This window comes from Oryctolagus cuniculus, chromosome 15 (assembly GCF_964237555.1).
Source record: "Oryctolagus cuniculus chromosome 15, mOryCun1.1, whole genome shotgun sequence".
Classification (NCBI taxonomy): domain Eukaryota; kingdom Metazoa; phylum Chordata; class Mammalia; order Lagomorpha; family Leporidae; genus Oryctolagus; species Oryctolagus cuniculus.
In genome coordinates this window covers 54794684-54815209 of record NC_091446.1, presented here as the reverse complement: position 1 = coordinate 54815209, position 20526 = coordinate 54794684, and the positions used below count along the sequence as shown (strand labels likewise).

Here is a 20526-nt window from a genome sequence, read left to right as displayed (position 1 = left end):
CAAACTAGCATTTCCTGTTTTCTCTGAGGTTTCAGCTTTTTAGAAACTTTTTAAAGATTTATTTATTACTTATTTGAAAGTCAAAGTTACAGAGACAGAGGTCTTCCATCTGCTGGTTCACTCCCCAAGTAGCTGCAGTGGCAGGGCTGAGCCAAGCCAAAGCCAAAAGCCAGGATATCATCTAGGTCTCTCAAAAGGCTGTCAGGGTCCCAAGCACTCGGGTCATCTTTGAGCCATTTGCAGGTACCTAGATACAAAGTGGAGCAGCTGAGACATGAACTGGCAACCATATAGCATGCTGGCCTCACTGGCAACAATGCCAGCCCCTGGAGTTTTAACTTAATAGTGATAAAACTTGTACTTCATCACCTCTTCATCTCATATCCTTACAAACAGAACATTAAATGTCCCATTTGGTAGCAAGGGTAGGTAATGGGAACGAAAGTAAACTAAGTCTTTATTGGACAGGCACACTCATGAGTAGGCTTCTTTAAATTAATAGAATACTGAGAAAATTGGTCTGATAAATCATTTTCTATTCTTTCTAGAGATAATAATATTTGCTATGGTCTTTTTATAAAATCTCACTAATAACACAAAGTCATTTGTAATAAGATCTAATTTTTTTCTTTAGTCTAACCTCATGCCCTTCTCTTGTTTACAATTTTTCCCTCTCAGCAATATCTCAAAGGAAAATATAATATACTTCAGACTCCATGAACTTCAATGCATTGTGCAAAACTAGGTACATTCAATTTTTGAAAGTAGGAACGATTTTAATAGTCTGAATAACTTAATGTGTAGTCATAATGCCAAATATCATACTTATTATTATAATTATTTCTCTCTCTAAATCAATTGGTTTGTAAGCTCAAAGCATGCATTTCATTATATACTAATTGGATTCACAGAGCAGTGATCTCCTTGTAACCCTAATCCCTGTTATAAAATGGAAAAATCATCATTAAATTTGATTTACACACTCCTTTTGGGCAGCGTCACCTACATTACCCTCAAAGCAAGGGATTTTCCATTAAAATTTCTTTTTGAACTAAGAATTTTAATCATTTAGAATAACCAAGATGAGCACATCTTACATCCCAGTCCGAGTCAGTATAAAAATTTAACAATTTCATTCCTGGATACTGAAAGTAATTTTCTGGCACAGCCTGAATCACCGAAATTTTAAAGCAAATTCCAAACATTGCTAATCTTATGAACTACTTGATAAAGAAGAGATCCTAAATAAGTTTGGGAAATGTTGAAATTCAAAATATATCTTGATATATATTAATTCATTTAGGACTTCTGCAGTCTTTATTTTTTTAAAAGATTTATTTGAAAGCCAAAGTTTGAGAGCAAGAGAGAGAGAAAGAGAGTCTTCCACTTGCTGATTCACCCCTCAGATGGCTCCAACTGGGAGAGCCAGGAGCTTCATCTGGGTGTCTCACTAAGAAGCAGGGGCCCAAACACCTGGACCATCTTCTGCTGCCCTCCCAGGCCATTAGCAGGGAGCTGGACCAGAAGTGCAGCAGCTGGCACACGAACCAGTGCCCATATGGGATGCTGGCCTCGTAGGTGGCCATTTTACCCACTAAACCACAACACCAACCCCCAGTTTGTTTTTCTATTTTAAATGGTCCAAATCCAGGAATTATTTTTGACTATCTTTTTGAATACTTAGTAGTATGCAACAGAGCACAGTTTGGAAATTGCTGAGATAAACAAATATTTATGAAGCAGCTGTTAAACATATGTTAGTTTTCAAATAAATTCATTAACAAGATAATAAGTCTCTTCTCAGCTGATGCCAATATATTGTGTGAAATCACCCATAAATCAAGCCCAGATACTTCCTTCCACTAATGACAGGTCACAGGGATACTCCTTAAGGGAGCAGTGGTGTTGAGGGGGGTGGGACACAGCAGGAATATATGCCATAAGAGTCCGTCCGAGGTACTCACACAACTTCGTTCATAGTCTTCAAGATCTGATCGACTTCAATCTCAGACACAGCTTCCTTTTTTTCCCCTTGATTATGATGAAGTGCTGTATGAACACTTAATTTCTGGTTTGAGGGATGATCTAACTCCTAACTCCTGCTGGGCTACTTAGATTGCATGGCATTAAAGACTCTCAGGCATTCCATCTCTATTGGGTCCCAGTAGAAAGCTAAGAACTATTTCATTAATGGAGAAATGATTCTTTTTTTTTTTTTAAGATTTATTTATTTATTTGAAAATCAGAGTTAAACAGAGAGAGGAGAGGCAGTGAGAGGGAGGGTCTTCCATCCAATGGTTCACTCTCCAATTGGCCGCAATGGCTAGAGCTGTGCCAATCCGAAGCCAGGAGCCGGGAGCTTCTTCCAGGTCTCCCACATGGGTGCAGGGGCCCAAGGACTTGGGCCATCTTGTACTGCTTTCCCAGGCCATAGCAGAGAGCTGGATTGGAAGTGGAGCAGCCAGTCCTCAAACCGGCGCTCATATGGGATGCCGGCACTTCAGGCCATGGCGTTAATCCGCTGTGCCACAGCGCCGGCCCCAAAAATGATTCTTTTCAAAAGACATCCTGGCTTTTCTCAAATTCTAGGTCTCTGCACTGTGATTCTCCTTGTTGGGGTTTCCTCGAAGCTCCACATAGCCCATCTGGCTGCCACAGACATGTTAAGCACCATTGGGGTCTGCTGGGTCTGCACAGCAGTCTAGACCAGGTACGGAACCTCTTTGATGCCAAGCCCATTCAAAATTGGCAAAATAACAAGTTTTTATCTGATAAGTGGGTCAAAGCAGCACACGCACATGCAGCATTATGTTGCCCTTAACTTCCAAAGGAATCCACAAAATGTTGTGCTTTCTTAGTCATAAGAGTGTAGCAACTAAGTGTGCTGTTTATTTTTTTTTAATCAGACATGACAGTTCCCAGGGCTCTGAACCCTAAAAATTTCACCAAGATGACCAAGTTGACATGCATTTAATTTTCATGGGGTGTTTCTCCCATCCCTGGTATGCAAACATTTGCCAAGGCATTTAAAATACTAGTTCCTTGTTACTCACATAGTCCAATCATCATGAGTTATCTATAGGATGGACTAACAAGTTACCCTAAGAATGGTGAGACAATCTTGGTCTCTGTGACTAAATTATTGCCACAAACCGGAATGACAACATAGCTCTGAATTAAGATGATAAGCGTATACTGCTACTGCTGACAGATAAAGGCAAACTGCTTCTGATGGTTTTTGTTTTTCCAAATACAGGAGTAAAACCTTTATCCAAATCAATAACCAAGTAGCAACTATTGTTCCAGCAAGACGTCCACATCTGTAACATCTGTAGCTGTTATTTTTTCATTATCTCAGACTCATTTATAGTCTGCATAGACCAAGCAGAAGAGTTAGTGTTGAAATGAAAGCCCTTTAGCTGTCAAGATTTAGATGTTGATCTTTACAATCACCTCAAGGGTGTAGTATTAATTATTGTTTACTATTCCAAGAACTTCCATTTAGCTATTCCTGTTGTAACAGCCTTTGGTGCAATAGTGAGGACACCAATGTGGGGAGGTTGTCAGTAAAATTAAATCTATTTCAACTATACTTCCAGGGCTTAGCATATGTTATTTTGCAGACCTCCTGGGCTGACAGGATATGAATTCAGGTTAAAATTCCACTCATCCCTTAAATTTCAAAGCCTCTAACTAATAGATTATTTGGGAGTATTTGGGGAACTTCAAGGTTTTGCACAGATCAAGGCCAGTGAGAATTCCTGGAAATTTGGGGTGTTTCACTTTACTCACTGTGGATTCACCCTTGCAAGCGACCACAGATTCCTTTGGGAAAGACAAAGTAAAATACTCACGTAGCTGTGTCAGTCTTATAGTATCCTTCGTCACGCTGGCTAGACCCTCCTTCATTCAAAAGTCCTGTGAACTGGACCAAGTTGGAAACTGAGATGACAAGATGACTGCTGATACCTTACGTGTCCATTATCAGACTAAATGGCAACCTATGTATTTCACCTAGGGATATAATCACCGATACCAACGATGCCTGTGGGTGAGATCACTGTGATTACCTCTCCGTACCTGTTTCCCATTACAGTAAGCGTATCTACTTTGTCTCTGGGAATTACGTGTTTTCACTGACTTGTTGCCACTTCGGGATCCCCGCATCTTAAACTTAGAGCGCCCCTTTCAGACAGCAGTTTGCGCATCGTTCCTGAACTGCAGAGGACTACTGCAGAGCTTCCAAGAATCCACATCCTGCATTTAGCAATGTTTCTCTCAACGCTTTGGCTATGGATGTGTCCAGTGGACCCTTCTAAGAGGACACAGCGAAAGAGAAGCGATCAGGGCAGATATGATGTATCTACTACGGCCTTCCCATCCTCCTGAGCCCTTAGAGTGACTCTAGTTTCAGTCAGTTAAATAAATAGTAGTCACCAGTGGCTGCTCTAACACAAATGAGGAAAATCTGTAGAATACCTCGTGAGAAAATGTTGGCCTAATCCTAACTAGTACAGCTACTTATAACCCATTCCCACACACACTCCAAGTTTCGGTCAATAAAATTCAACCACATCATGCAATTCCTTTGGTACAGAAGTTATCTCCCACGTGTTAGACATTTTAGTTGTTCCCCTATTGCATGTTGAGGATCTCTCTTTCTCTCTCTCTCTGGTTATGATTCTGAAGACAATGTGGAATGGGAGTGGATCTTAAGAAAAATCAGTGTCCATTTCCGAAGCAATTGCCATGTAAAGTCATAATGGAGTATAATGGAGTCTTTTTTTTTTTTTTTTTTTGACAGATTGAATTAGACAGTGAGAGAGAGGCAGGCAGAGAGAAAGGTCTTCCTTCTGTTGGTTCACCTCCCAAATGGCCGCTATGGCTGGCACTGCACCAATCTGAAGCCAGGAGTAAGGTACTTCTTCCTGGTATCCCATGTGGGTGCAGGTGCCCAAGCACTTGGGCCATCCTTTACTGCACTCCCGGGCCATAGCAGAGAGCTGGACTGGAAGAGGAGCAACCAGGGCTAGAACCCAGAACCCACATGGGATGCCGGTGCCGCAGGCGGAGGATTAACCTAGTGAGCCACGGCACCGGCCCCATAATGGAGTCTTAAGCAGGAGGGAATCCGTGGGGTTTGAGGGAACTGGATTTATCCCCACTCACTCAAATATCTCTATTCCAATTTGCAGGGTAACTATCAGTGCTTTAATTTTCACAGAAAGATTATGCAGCACCCTACATAATCGAACTTTGACTACAGTTTTAAGATATAACTCTACAATTATAAGAGATAATGAATTCTTTTAGAATAGTTCTAATCATGATTTTTTAATCATGCCTAACCCCAAACATTTCAAACCCTGAGCTCGTAAATCCGGTTAGGAAATTCCATAGCCCCCCTTTTTATTATTCCTACCACAACAATCAATTTCAACAGCTGCTTGGTTTCCCAAAGACTGCCTCTTAGTACATATTTCATTCCAAGCAAAAGTGAATGAAAATAGGCAAAGATGTATTTTGCCAATATAAGTACTGAGCTACCATTATCAGTTATCAATACCTTTAAGCCGAGGTTAAAAGCCAGAATCCTACCTTGTTTCCCAGAACTTTTCTGGAACAAAATGCTTTATCTGTCAGAGTTCAGTAAGAAAAACAGAAACCATTCTAGAAGTGATAAGGTGCTTACAACATCACTGGAAGGGCTGGAAGAGACAACGTTAGGAGAGACAAGCCTTTGTTTTCAAGTTCACTGCCTACTTGCAGAGAATCAAAGTATTACTTCTGAAGTCCACAGAAAGAACTCAGGGCTACCAGAGACAGAAAAGCTTGCCAAGTATCCTATTTACTTTCCTTTGTTTCTTAGGCCCCTTGCAGTTATAAGGGACCATATGGAGAAGTGTGCATCCTTTCTCAGTTAAGACAGCACAAATTCCATGTGCAATTCTCTAGTATCTTACTTTCTGTGACATGGTTATCTAGGACACAAGTTCAGTTTGTGCAGTTACAAAGATATTGGAAGCTCCCTTAGTCTTCAGAGTCCTCTATCAGTCCATGGTAGACATGAAATTGAAAAAATGAAAGAAAAAAAAAAAAACACAAAAAGTGTTGTTGTGCTGTCACTGAAAGATCAGGGTTAGTTTGGTGCTGAAAAATAATCATTTATGCTAAAAGAGATGTCAGTTGTCCCAGTTACCTATAGCACTGAAATAACTGTCACAGAGAATCTGGAGATAGCTATAAAATCTCAAATACGACTAAATTAATACATCTGCCTGATGTAAAAAGTAAGTAACAGCCTGTGCTTCCCTCTGCCTTCCAATTTGCCTATGAGTAGCTTTGTTAGCAGACATAATCTGGGGATGTATTGGTAGGGGATTCTGCAAAAGGTAGTTTGAAGTCTTCTAGTCTCTGCTATATAGAATAACAGTGAATTAGGGTAGAATGTTGCTGAGCTCAATAGAACATTCAAAAGAAGGTATAACGATAAAAACTTGAAACTTGGCATTAATAGGAAATAAGCATTTTTTTAAATGACAAGGATTTTTAAAAATACAAAATTTAGGGGCTAGTGCTGTGGCACAGCAGGTTAAAGCCCTGGCCTGAAGCGCCGGCATCCCATATCGGCATCGATTCTAGTCCCGGCTGCTCCACTTCTGATCCAGCTCTCTGCTGTGGCCTTGAGCCCCTGCATCCCCGTGGGAGACCCGGAAGAAGCTCCTGACTCCTGGCTTCGGATCGGCGCAGCTCTGGCCGTTGCGGCCAATTGGGGAGTAAACCACTGGATGGAAGACCTCTCTCTCTGTCTCTACCTCTCTCTGTAACTCTTTCAAATAAATAAAATAAATCTTTAAAAAAAAATTTAGAGAGATTTTAAAGCATAATAACAGAAATGTAAGAAGTCAATAGATGGATTAAATAGTAATTAAATACACCTAAAAGAATCACTATAGAATGAGAACAAGATGCCACAGAACTTACCTGAAATGCAACCCAAAGAGACACAGATATGGAACTTCTGAAGAAGTTAGATACAAGGAAGATAAAAGGAGAAGGTCCAACAATATTTACTCAAGTTTCCATGAGCAGGTAAGTTAGCAAAGAAAGCCAATCCTAAAAATAATATTGGTTGAGTTTCTCCCACAATGGCTGAAAAAAACGAGTTCTCTAATTCAAGAAACCAATTGAATTCCCAACAGATTATGAAATATAAGGAAATCCATAACTAGGCCCATTGTAGTAAAAGTTTAGTACACTATATCCAAACCAATAAAAGGTTTAAAAAAAATCCAGAGAGAATAGAAAGGTCACCTATATAAGAAGACAAATTAAACTTACAACTCATTTCTCCTCCACAGCAACAGAAACCAGAAGAGAATGAAATACCATGTTCCATGTGTGGAAAGAGAATAAGTGTCACTTAGTATTCTACATGCAATAAAAATCATCTTTCACAAGTGAGAGAGAATAAAGATGATTAAGGCAAATAAAAACTAAATTTACTACTGAATGGAAATAGAGTATAGAAAGATATTTCAAAAAGTCTCAGAAAATCGAATTAAAAGATAAGTTTATTTCGGTGCAAAGAATATTGAAATTCATGCAGTGGTGTTTCTTCATATAACACATTTCCCATGAATTCGTTGAGGTATCCTCAGATAAACTTCAAACAGGTATCAAAGGATAAGAATAAGAAATGAAAACTCAGCCCAAAATAAAAGGCAAAAGGAGAAGATGTTTAAAGCAAGACAAATGGAAATTGCACAATAAGATACTAGCATCGAATCCAAATGTATTTATAATTATTATAAATAGTCTAAAAATCACAAATAACAAAGCAAAGCTATAGGATCAAAAAAGTACAGTTACAAGTGATTTACAAAACGCAGACCCAAAACAAGGACGACAGGGCTGGCTTTGTGGTGCAGCAGGTTAAGCTGCTGCTTGTGACTCCAGCATCCCATAGCAGAGCCCATCTGAGCTCCAGGTATTCGATTTCCTGCTAACACGCACTTGGGAAGGCAGAAGATGACCCAAGTATTTCAGTCCCTACCATGCATGTGAGAGACTATGATGGAGTTCCTAGCTCCTGGCTCAGCCAGGCTCAGACCTGGCTGTTGTTATTTTGGAGAATGAATCAGTAAATGGAAGATACCTATCTCTGGCTCTCCCCCTACCCGCCCCTGTCACTCTGCCTTTCAAATTAGTAAATAAACAAATCATTTAAAAACTTACATACACACAAAAAGAAAACTAAGGATGAAGAATACAGAAAGTTATAGGATAGAAAGAAAACCAATCAATATCAACCAATACTAGATGCTGTGGCTATTTAAACATCAGAGAAAATTAACTATAAGGCAAAAAAACTGATAGAGCTATTAAAGGTCAATATATTAAAGATTTCTTCAGAAAGAAATAAAAATGCCAAATGTTTTATACTTTGTAGTATAACCTGAAATATACATAAAGCAGACATTTACAGGATTAGCAGAAGAAAGTGATTAATACACTATATAGTAAGACATTTTAACACAGTTTTCTCAATAGTTGAAATAGTTGATAGATCATGGAGACAAAAGAGGTATAGGTGATATGAAAAACCAAATGAGATTGATTTCATATGTGTATACAATACATATAGATATGGTAGTTACAGCCAACATTATGAAATTATGTTTGTAAGCATAATAAAAATGGATCATGTAAGTCAGCCATAAAGCTCACTTCAACAGATTCAAAAAGGTTGGTGCCAAAACCCACATATTCTAAGAACTGTATAATACATTTACAAACAATTACAAAATAAATAGAACTGGAAATTTAAAAATACATGATGGCATATTCATAGGTCAAATAAGAAACATAATTATAAAATAATTAAAAATAAATGTATAACAGCATTTCAAATTAAAATTTGTCAGGTATAACTAAAATATATTAAAAGGAAGAAGTTATAACTTTTAATGCTTACATTAGAAAGACCAAAATGAGGAGCTGATCTTTCAATTTGAAAAAAACAATATCAGAATGAATTCAAATAAAGTTCAAGATGAACTATAATAATAATTTTAAAAATAGCAGAAATAACAAAGAGTTGATTCTTTGAAACAATTACTAAAATAAAGCTTCCAGCAATAATTACACAAGAAACAAAAAGAAAAAATAAATAATACTGGAAGTGAAAAGGAAGAAACAAGAACATATCTTGCCTGGCACTGCGACTCACTCGGCTAATCCTCCGCCTGCTGCGCCGGCACCCCAGGTTCTAGTCCCAGTTGGGGCGCCAGATTCTGTCCCAGTTGCTTCTTTTCCAGTCCAGCTCTCTGCTATGGCCCGGGAAGGCAGTGGAAGATGGCCCACGTGCTTGGGCCCTGCACCCGCATGGGAGACCAGGAGGAAGCACCTGGCTCCTGGCTTTGGATCGGCGCAGCGCCAGCCGTAGTGGCCATTTGGGGGGTGAACCAACAGAAGGAAGACCTTTCTCTCTGTCTCTCTCTCTCTCTCACTGTCTAACTATGCTTGTCAAAAAAAAAAAAAAAAAAAAAAAAAAAAAACAAAACAAAAAAACAAAAAACCATATCTGCTAAACATTAAAAACTAATAAGAAAGCATAGGAGTGTCTCTCTACAAAGAAGATTAATTCACTGGATAGATTAATGAAATGTAGCATTGCCAGAACTGACCAAAGTTGAGAAATAAAGGGCCTAAATAACCCTAGAACAATAAAAAATTGAATCATTAATTTAAAATAGTTTCAGAAAGACAGTAAAATCCCAGGAAGTTTTACAGGCATATTCTAACAAATATTTATTATGAGACAATTTCAAATTTATATAAGCTGTTCCAGAAATATTAAATCCTTGTCCAACTCTGATGTCCAATTAAGATAATGTTGGCCGGCGCCGTGGCTCACTAGGCTAATCCTCTGCCTTGCAGCACCGGCACCCCGGGTTCTAGTCCCGGTTGGGGCGCCAGATTCTGTCCTGGTTGCCCCTCTTCCAGGCCAGCTCTCTGCTGTGGCCAGGGAGTGCAGTGGAGGATGGCCAAAGTGCTTGGGCCCTGCACCCATGGGAGACCAGGATAAGTACCTGGCTTCTACCTTCGGATCAGTGCGGTGCACCAGCCGCGGCGGCTATTGGAGGGTGAACCAACGGCAAAGGAAGACCTTTCTCTGTCTCTCTCTCTCTCACTGTCCACTCTGCCTGTCAAAAAAAAAAAAAAAAAAGGTATCTAAAAAGAAAAACAAAACAAAAAATCTCATTAGGTTAAAAAAAGAAAACATCCCTTAAAATTTATATCCATTTGTGATGTACACAGCAAAAACACACACACAAAAAGTTATTGAACTGCAAATAGAGACAATAGTAACCTGGGAAAAGTTCATACCAAAAATCTAAAGCAATTATTATATTCAATGGCAAAACAAGAATTAATACATGAAGATATCTTCATGACCTTGAGCAGAGAAGGAAACAAAAAGCACTAAAGCTTAAAGGAAAACCAAATTGATAAACTTGACTACATTAACATTTTGACTTTCTGTTAATCCAAAGAAAACACAGAAAATGAAAAGGAAACATTCAGAGAGGGGGGTGATGGGCATTTGTGACAGCAGTTAAGACACCAATTGGGACACCTGAATTCATGTTGGTGTATTTGTTTGAATCCTGACTCTACTACCAATTCCAGCTTCCTAAATGCACACCCTAGGAGCCAGCAAGTGATGCCTCAAGTACTTGGATCCCTGCTACCCACATGGGATACCAAGACTGAGTTACTGGCTCCTGGCTTTCATCTGGCCCCGCCCTGACTTTTGCAAGTATTTGGGGAGTGAGCCAATGGATGTGAGGTATCTCTCTCTCACTCTGTGTCTCCTCTCTCTCTCTCTGCCTTTCACATAAATAAAATAAATAAAAATTTAAAGAAAAAACAAAAGTAAAGTTGTTATTTACTCTAAATGAGAAAAATCAAGGGATTTGGACTATAGTTCTTTCAATGCTACTGTTTAGGTGATTCTTGGACTGTTACCCCATCAAACATACCTCAGTTTCCTCAAGTATAAAAAAGGAAGGAAACTAAAGATCTCTGAGACCTATCTATCTCCAAGGCAAAAATGAAACACTGAATTATGGATGTAGAAGCACAACCAAGCTCAGGTTAGATAAATCAATCTGAGGAATGTTGGCAAGTCTACAAATGTTTTTATTAGGATGACATGATTTTCATTTTTTATTATTTTATAAGCCAGCTGTTTAGAGGTAAAAATCTTCAGGAAAGAGCTTCAAATGAATCAAGCATTGCATTAGCAAAAAAAAAAAAAAAAAAAAAAGAGAGAGAGAGAGAGAATGGACATTTTGTCCGCATTTATAATAGGTTCTATTTTTAAAAGACTATTGAATGTTTCAGGCACTGGAATCATTAGTGATGCTTTTAAAAATGCCTACTAGGGCACAAAGTATTAAAATAGTCTACTCTAAACACTTCAGACAGGATGCACAGTAATAATCAGTATTAGGCTGATGCATGAGTGAACATTATAATGACGCAAAAATAAGGAGAGAGAATAGCATGTTGAGCTCAAGTAGACTCAAGCAGTTGAAGACCAATGTTGGGAATTTTTAGGAACAATGTAAGTGGTCATTTGGTAAACAAAGTTAAGTACACTTATTCAGGTTTATTCTCTTGAATAGGAATACGTAATTTAGTATTATTTCCAATCACTCTTATGTCAACAAAATAGGTCTGTTTAGAACTCAAACAATTTGAAATTCTCTCGGTTACTGAGTTGCAGAGTGATTTGCCTTCAAGGACTCTTGCAGTTGGTTTAAAAAAAACACATTAAATTATAGCAAGAGCTTTATATTCTAGGATTACATGGCTGCTCAACTCTTCCCACCCTTATGGAAGTTCAACATAAATAGAAAGACATTATTTTTGAGTGCCACCTCGGATCTCAGGATCCATGACCTTTCAAACATCTTTAATCCATCAAATATTTTTCCTATTTTCTGTCATCAAGAAATTAGAAGTAATAGGCTCTCCATTCAGGACATCACGCATTTTATTCTTAGATTCAGTATTAGGAGAATTTAGAAATATTTCAAATGAAAAAATCTTCTTCAGAGATGAATACCTAGAGAAAGTAATTCTCTTTCTTTTGTTGGGAGAACATTAACTTGAGTACAGATAATCACTCTTCCATCGAAAGTCAAAAGTCATTTCTTGCATTTGACTCTTCTTGTGTTGAGCTTGTACTGAGTCAGTTTTGTAGTTATTTTTTCTGGTAATATTTTATCTGATGGGCTGGAGGAGAGATTTGCACAGCTCATAGCTAAGCATGATCCAAAAAATAGAATACAGAAGTGAAACCCCCCCCAAAAAAAACAAGTAAATATGTGATCAAAGTGTTGATCAAATGAAGATCAAAGAGCTGATCCAGAAAGTGAGATAAGAACAAGCAGTTCCTAGTAGAATGGAGTAATTTGTGTGACCAACCAATGTTCCCTTCAAGAACAGCCACACACATAAGATAAAATGTAACTTAGCTAAAATAAAAACATCAGTTAGCTGCTAAATCAGAGCACAAAAATGCCCAAGTTTTTCAAAAGGAGAGAACTTCCTCAGAGAGATGAGTTGACAATATATAATGACTTTTTCCAGTATTTGCACATTCTAAGACATTGGCAATTAAACATTTTCCTAGACTTCTGTCAGAAAGAAAAACCAGTGAAGACACTAATGTTGTGGAGATGTAAAGGTGAGATTGAAGAATTGAAGGGCCCCCCCACACACAATGCCTCAGACATATGCCAGTTTTTGATGGTGTGTTCGCAGGAGATTGAGAAATTAAGCAGAAAATGTCAGAAACAGAAAGAAGCACGTTTTTCTTTTTCTTTTCTTTTCTTCTCTCTCTCTCTCTCTCTTTTTTTTTTTTTTTTACAGGCAGAGTGGACAGTGAGAGAGAGACAGAAAGGTCTTCCTTTGCCGTTGGTTCACCCTCCAATGGCCACCGCGGCCGGCACTGCGCCGATCTGAAGCCAGGAGCCAGGTGCTTCTCCTGGTCTCCCATGGGGTGCAGGGCCCAAGTACTTGGGCCATCCTCCATTGCACTCCCTGACCACAGCAGAGAGCTGGCCTGGAAGAGGGGCAACCGGGACAGAATCCGGTGTGCTGGCGCCGCAAGCGGAGGATTGGCCAAGTGAGCAGCGGCACCGGCCAAGAAACATGTTTTTCACATACTTATGGTACTAAAGAAACAAAAGTAAAATTTAGATCTTGAAAGTTAACCCCAAACTCTGAAAATCAGAGAGTAACTGGCTTGTGTTTCATAATGCTGAGAAGATAAAATATGCCCTCCCAAAGGAAGGCTGCCCAAGGAGCATACCAGGCAATGAGTTGAAAACCATGAGGGGCAACAGCATAGTAACAGGAACAAATCAGAGGCAAACAGAGCCTTCCCAGAGCTAAATATCACTGTCAACTCAGTTCACTCCAAGCCTGATTTACAATAGTAAGCCCCAATTTCTTTTTTTGTTTTTTTTTTTAACTTTTATTTAGCAAATATAAATTTCCAAAGTACAGCTTATGGATTATAATGGCTTTTCCCCACCATAACTTCCCTCCCACCCACAACCCTCCCGTCTCCTGCTCCCTCTCCCATTCCATTCACATCAAGATTCATTTTCGATTCTCTTTATATACAGAAGATCAGTTTGGCATACATTCAGTAAAGATTTCAACAGCTTGCACCCACACAGAACATAAAGTGTAAAATACTGAGTACTAGTTATAGCATTAATTCACATTGAACAACACATCAAGGACAGAGATCCTTCATGGGGAGTAAGTGCACAGTGACTCCTGTTGTCGACTTAACAAATTGACACTCTTGTTTATGGCATCAGTAATCTCCCTAGGCTCTTGTCATGAGCTGCCAAGGCTATGGAAACCTTTTGAGTTCGCCAACTCTGATCTCATTTAGACAAGGTCATAGTCAAAGTGGAAGTTCTCTCCTCCCTTCAGAGAAAGGTACCTCCTTCTTTGATGGCCCGTTCTTTCTACTGGGATCTCATTCTCAGAGACCTTTCATTTAGGTTTTTTTTTTTTTTTTTTTTTGGCCAGTGTGTCTTGGCTTTCCATGCCTGAAATACTCTCATGGGCTTTTTAGCCAGATCCGAATGCCTTTTGAGCTGATTCTGAGGCCAGAGTGCTGTTTAGGACATCTGCCATTTTATGAGTCTGCTGTGTATCCCACTTCCCATGTTGGATCGTTCTCTCCCTTTTTGATTCTATCAGTTAGTGTTAGCAGACACTAGTCTTGTTTGTGTGATCCCTTTGACTCTTAGACCTATCAGCATGATCAATTGTGAACTGAAGTAGATCACCTTGACTAGTGAGATGGCATTGGTACATGCCACCTTGATGGGATTGAATTGGAATCACCTGGCACATTTCTAACTCCACCATTTGGGGCAAGTCTGATTGAGCATGTCCCAAATTGTACATCTCTTCCCTCTCTTATTTCCACTATTATATTTAACAGAGATGACTTTTCAGTTAAATTTAAACACCTAAGAATAATTGTGTGTTAATTACAGAGTTCAACCAATAGTATTAAGTAGAACAAAAAATACTAAAAGGGATAAAGTATTAAGTTGTACATCAACAGTCAGGACAAGGGCCGATCAAGTCACTCTTTCTCATAGTGTCCATTTCATTTCAACAGGTTTCCTTTTTGGTGCTCGGTTAGTTGTCACCGATCAGGGAGAACATATGATATTTATCCCTCTGGAACTGGCTTATTTCACTCAGCATGAGGTGTTCCAGATTCCTCCATTTTGTTGCAAATGACCGGATTTCATTGTTTTTGACTGCTGTATAGTATTCTATAGAGTACATGTCCCATAATTTCTTTATCCAGTCTACTGTTGATGGGTATTTGTGTTGATTCCAGGTCTTAGCTATTGTGAATTGAGCTGCAATAAACATTGAGGTTAAGACAGCATTTTTGTTTGCCAATTTAATTTCCTTTGGGTAAATTCCAAGGAGTGGGATGGCTGGGTTGTATGGTAGGATTACATTCAGGTTTCTGAAGAATCTCCAGACTGACTTCCATAGTGGCTTAACCAGTTTGCATTCCCACCGACAGTGGGTTAAGTGTCCTTTTTGCCCCACATCCTCACCAGCATCTGTTGTTGGTAGATTTCTGTATGTGAGCCATTCTAACCGGGGTAAGGTGAAACCTCATTGTGGTTTTGATTTCCATTTCCCTGATGGCTAGTGATCCTGAACATTTTTTCATGTGTCTGTTGGCCATTTGGATTTCTTCTTTTGAAAACTGTCTGTTTAGGTCCTTGGTCCATCTCTTAAGTGGGTTGTTTGATTTGTTGTTTTGGAGTTTCTTGATCTCTTTGTAGATTCTGGTTATTAACCCTTTATCTGTTGCATAGTTTGCAAATATTTTTTCCCATTCTGTCGGTTGCCTCCTTACTTTCCTGTTTCTTTTGCAGTACAGAAACTTCTCAATTTGATGCAATCCCAAATGTTAATTTTGGCTTTGACTGCCTGTGCTTCTGGGGTCTTTTCCAAGAAGTCTTTGCCGGTACCCATATCTTGCAGGGCTTCTCCAATGTTCTCTAATAATTGGATGGTGTCAGGTCGTAGATTTAGGTCTTTAGTCCATATGAGTGGATTTTTGTGTAAGGTGAAAAGTAGGGGTCTTGCTTCATGCTTCTGCACGTGGAAATCCAGTTTTCCCAGCACCATTTATTGAATAGATTGTCCTTACTCCAGGGATTGGTTTTGGATCCTTGATCAAACATAAGTTGGCTGCAGGTGTTTGGACTGATTTCTGGTGTTTCTATTCTGTGCCATTGGTCTATCCATCTGTTTCTGTACCAGTACCATGCTGTTTTGATTACAACTACCCTGTAGTATGTCCTGAAATCTGGTATTGTGATACCTCTGGCTTTGTTTCTGTTGTACAAGATTGCTTTAGCTATTCGAGGTCTCCTCTGTCTCCATATGAATTTTAGCATCATTTTTTCTCTGTCTGAGAAGAATGTCTTCAGTATTTTGATTGGTATCGCATTGAATCTGTAAATTGCTTTTAAGAGAATGTAAAGTTTGATGATATTGATTCTTCCAATCCATGAGCATGGAAGATTTTTTCCATTTTTTTTTGGTATCCTCTTCTATTTCTTTCTTTAAGATTTTGTAATTCTCATCGTATAGATCTTTAACGTCCTTGGTTAAGTTTATTCCAAGGTATTTGATTGTTTTTGTGGCTATTGTGAATGGGATTGATCTTAGAAGTTCTTTCTCAGCTGTGGCAATGCCTGTGTATACAAAGGGTGGTGATTTTTGTGCATTGATTTTATATCTTGCCACTTTGCCAAACTCTCCTATGAGTTCCAATAGTCTCTTAGTAGAGTTCTTTGGATCCCCTAGAGAATCATATCATCTGCAAAGAGGGATAGTTTGACTTCTTCCTTCCCAATTTGTATCCCTTTAATTTCTTTTTCTTGCCTAATAGCTCTGGCTAAAACTTCCAGAACTATATTGAATAGCAGTGGTGAGAGTGGGCATCCCTGCCTGGTACCAGATCTCAGTGGAAATGCTTCCAACCTTTCCCCATTCAATAGGATGTTGGCCGTGGGTTTTTCATAAATTGCCTTGATTGTACTGAGGAATGTTCCTTCTATACCCAGTTTGCTTAGAGTTATCATCATGAAAGGTGTTGTATTTTATCGAATGCTTTCTCGGCATCTATTGAGATAATCATATGGTTTTTCTTCTGCAGTTTGTTAATGTGGTGTATCACACTGATTGATTTGCAAACATTGAACCATCCCTGCATACCAGGGATAAATTCCACCTGGTCTGGGTGGATGATCTTTCTGATGTGTTGTTGCATTCTATTGGCCAGAATTTTATTGAGGATTTTTGTGTCTGTGTTCATCAGGGATATTGGTCTGTAATTTTCTTTCAATGCTGCATCTTTTTCCTGCTTCAGGATTAAGGTGATGCTGGCTTCATAGAAAGAATTTGGGAGAATTCCCTCCTTTTCGATTGTTCTGAATAGTTTGAGAAGAATTGGAGTTAGTTCTTCTTTAAATGTCTGGTAGAATTCAGCAGTGAATCTACCTGGTCCTGGGCTTTTCTTTGTTGGGAGGGCCTTTATTGCTGTTTCAATTTCTTTCTCAGTTACGGGTCTGTTTAGGTTTCTATGTCTTCATGGTTCAATTTAGGTAGGTTGCATGTGTCCAGGAATCTATCCATTTCTGATAGGTTTCCCTGTTTTCTGGCATACAAGTCCTTGTAGTAATTTCTGATGATTCTTTTTATTTCTGTGGTGTCTGTTGTGACATTTCCTTTTTCATCTCTGATTTTATTGATTTGGGTCTTTTCTTTTTTTAGTTAGTTGGGCCAATGGGGTGTCAATTTTGTTTATTTTTTCAAAAAAACAGCTCCTCGTTTGGCTGATTTTTTGTAATTTTTTTTGGATTCAATCCTGTTAATTTCTTCTCTAATTTTAATTATTTCTCTTCCCCTACTAGATTTGGGTCTGGTTTGCTGCAGTTTTTCTAGATTCTTGAGACGCATTGAAAGCTCATTTATTTGGTGCCTTTCCAATCTCTTGATGTAGGTACCTATTGCTATAAACTTTCCTCTTAACACTGCTTTGCTGTATCCCATAAGTTTTTTTTTTTTTTTCGTTTTTTTTTTTTTTTTTTTTGACAGGCAGAGTGGACAGTGAGAGAGAGAGACAGAGAGAAAGGTCTTCCTTTGCCGTTGGTTCACCCTCCAATGGCCGCCACGGCCAGCGCGCTGTGGCCAGCACACCACGCTGATCCGATGGCAGGAGCCAGGTACTTATCCTGGTCTCCCATGGGGTGCAGGGCCCAAGTACTTAGGCCATCCTCCACTGCACTCCCAGGCCACAGCAGAGAGCTGGCCTGGAAGAGGGGCAACCGGAACAGAATCTGGCGCCCCTCCCATAAGTTTTGATATGTTGTGCTGTTATCCTCATCTACTTCCAGAAAGTTTTTGATTTCTTCTATAACCCAGTGTTCATTCAGGAGCATGTTGTTCAATCTCCATGTGTTTGCGTATGCTCTAGGGATTCCTGAGTTGCTAATTTCCAGCTTCGTTCCACTGTGGTCTGAGAAGCTGCATAGTATGATTCTAATTATTTTGAATTTGCTGAGACTTCTTTATGGCCTAGTATGTGGTCATTCCTAGAGTAGGTTCCATGTACTGCTGAGAAGAATGTAAATGCTTTATGTGTAGGATGAAAAATTCTGTAGATATCTGTTAGATCCATTTAGGCTATAGTGTCGTTTAAATCTACTGTGTCTTTGTTGATCTTCTGTCCTCTTGATATGTCTATTTCTGAGAGTGGAGTATTGAAGTCCCCCAGTACTACTGTATTGGGGTCTAAGCCTCCCTTTAAGTCCCTTAACAAATCTTTTAAATAAATTGGTGTCCTGTAATTAGGTGCATATACATTGATAATCATTATATCTTCCTGTTAAATTGATCCCTTAATCATTATATAGTGCCCTCTTTGTCTCTCTTAACAGTTTTTGTGTTAAAGTTTATTTTGTCTGATATTAAGATGGTTATGCCCACTCTTTTTTTCATTTCTGTTGGCATGGTATATCTTTTTCCAGCCTTTCACTTTCAGTCTGCATGTATCTTTGTTGGAAAGATGTGTTTCTTGTAAGCAGCAAATAGATGGGTTTTGTTCCTTAATCCAATCAGCCAATCTGTGTCTTTTAACTGGCCATTAATGTTCAATGTAACTATTGATAAGTAGTAAGTTTGCCCTGCCATTTGCAAAAGATATTTTCTAATATATGCTTTGAACTTCCTGTGATCTTTTGCTGTGAGGTTTCCTTCCTTTACCTTCTTTCATATTGATGACCGTGTTTCCGTGTTTCTGTGTGTAACACATCTTTAAGCATCTTTCGCAGGGCTGGACGAGTGGCGACAAATTCTTTCAACTTCTGTTTGCTATGAAAGGTCTTTATTTCACCTTCATTCACAAATGAGAGCTTTGCAGGATATAATATTCTGGGCTGGCAGTTTTTCTCTCTTAGTACCTGGGCTATGTCTTGCCATTCCCTCCTAGGCTGTAGGGTTTCTGATGAGAAGTCCGCTGTGAGTCTAATTGGAGATCCTCTGAGAGTAATCTGATGTTTCTCTCTTGCACATTTTAGAATCTTTTCTTTATGTTTCACTGTGGTGAGTTTGATTACAACGTGTCGTGGTGAGGATCTCTTTTGGTCATGTTTACTAGGGGTTCTGTGAGCTTCCTGTACTAGGATGTCTCTGTCCTTCTCCAAACTCGGGAAGTTCTCTGCTAGTATCTCACTAAAAAGGCCTTCTAATCCTTTCTCCCTCTCCATGCCTTCAGGAACTCCTAGAACTCGAATGTTGGGTTTTTTAATAGTATCCTGTAGATTCCCAACAATATATTTTAGATTTCTAATTTCCTCTTCTTTTCTTTGGTTTGACTGTATACTTTCCTGTGCTCTGTCTTCTAAGTACGATATTCTCTCTTCTGCTTCACTGACTCTGTTTTTAAGGCTCTCTAATGTGTTTTTCATTTGATCTATTGAATTCTTCATTTCATTTTGATTTCTCTTCACTATCACACTTTCCTGTTCTAGTAGTTTCTGCATTTCATTTTGATTCCTCCTTAAGATTTCATTTTCGTGAGAGAGATTTTCTATTTTGTCCAGTAAGTATTTCTGTAGATCAAGAATTTGTTTTTGAAAACTTCTAAATGTTCTTATCATAATTTTTTTGAAATCCATATCTTGCATTTCTTCTATCTCATTATCTTCATAATCTTGGATTGGGGTTTCTTGTTCATTTGGGGGCGTCATAATGTCTTCCTTGGTCTTGTTTCCTCATTTTCTGCGTTTGTTGCTTGGCATTGTGGAGATACTCTTTGGTTTCTTCTTCCCTTGATGTGGTGTTTTTTCTCGTTATACTATGACTCTATTAAGTAGACTGTCTGCTTTTGATGGATCCTTAGAGGCTTCTTATGGGTGTGGCCAGAGAGCTCTGTTTGGTTCTTCAGGGTTAAGGGTGTGCCAAAGGTGACACACCCAGGTTAGGCGTGGTAAATCTCTCTCTCTGTCTCTCTCTCTCTTTTTTGATTCAGAAGGGAAGTAATTCTGCACAGCTGAACGGAATTGAAGGGAGTCAATTTCTGATCTCTGGCTCCTCCCTTTCCAGCGCTGGTGCATAGATTCCATGGCTGGGGTCCCAAGCCGTGGGCAGTCATGCCCTCCATGTAGGTCCACCGTGAACCAGCAGTTCCGGAAGAGTTTCCTCTGCTGTTTCTTCCCTAACTCTTCTTTGAACCTGCAGTATCTCCACTTTTATTAAACTGTCTTTTCCCGGACTGTCAATGTGCTCCCTTCCTATTCTGCCATCTTGCAAACAACCCGAGAGATCAGTAAGCCCAAATTTCATCAGCTTAGCAGAGAAAAGGGTGAACACACT

General features: G+C 39.1%; 1 protein-coding gene across 5 annotated transcripts in view; it reads right to left on the bottom strand.

Moving 5' to 3' along the window:
* ZNF365 (zinc finger protein 365) overlaps positions 1–20526 on the bottom strand; it is a 157654-nt gene that overhangs the window by 17960 nt on the left and 119168 nt on the right. The window lies entirely within an intron of this gene.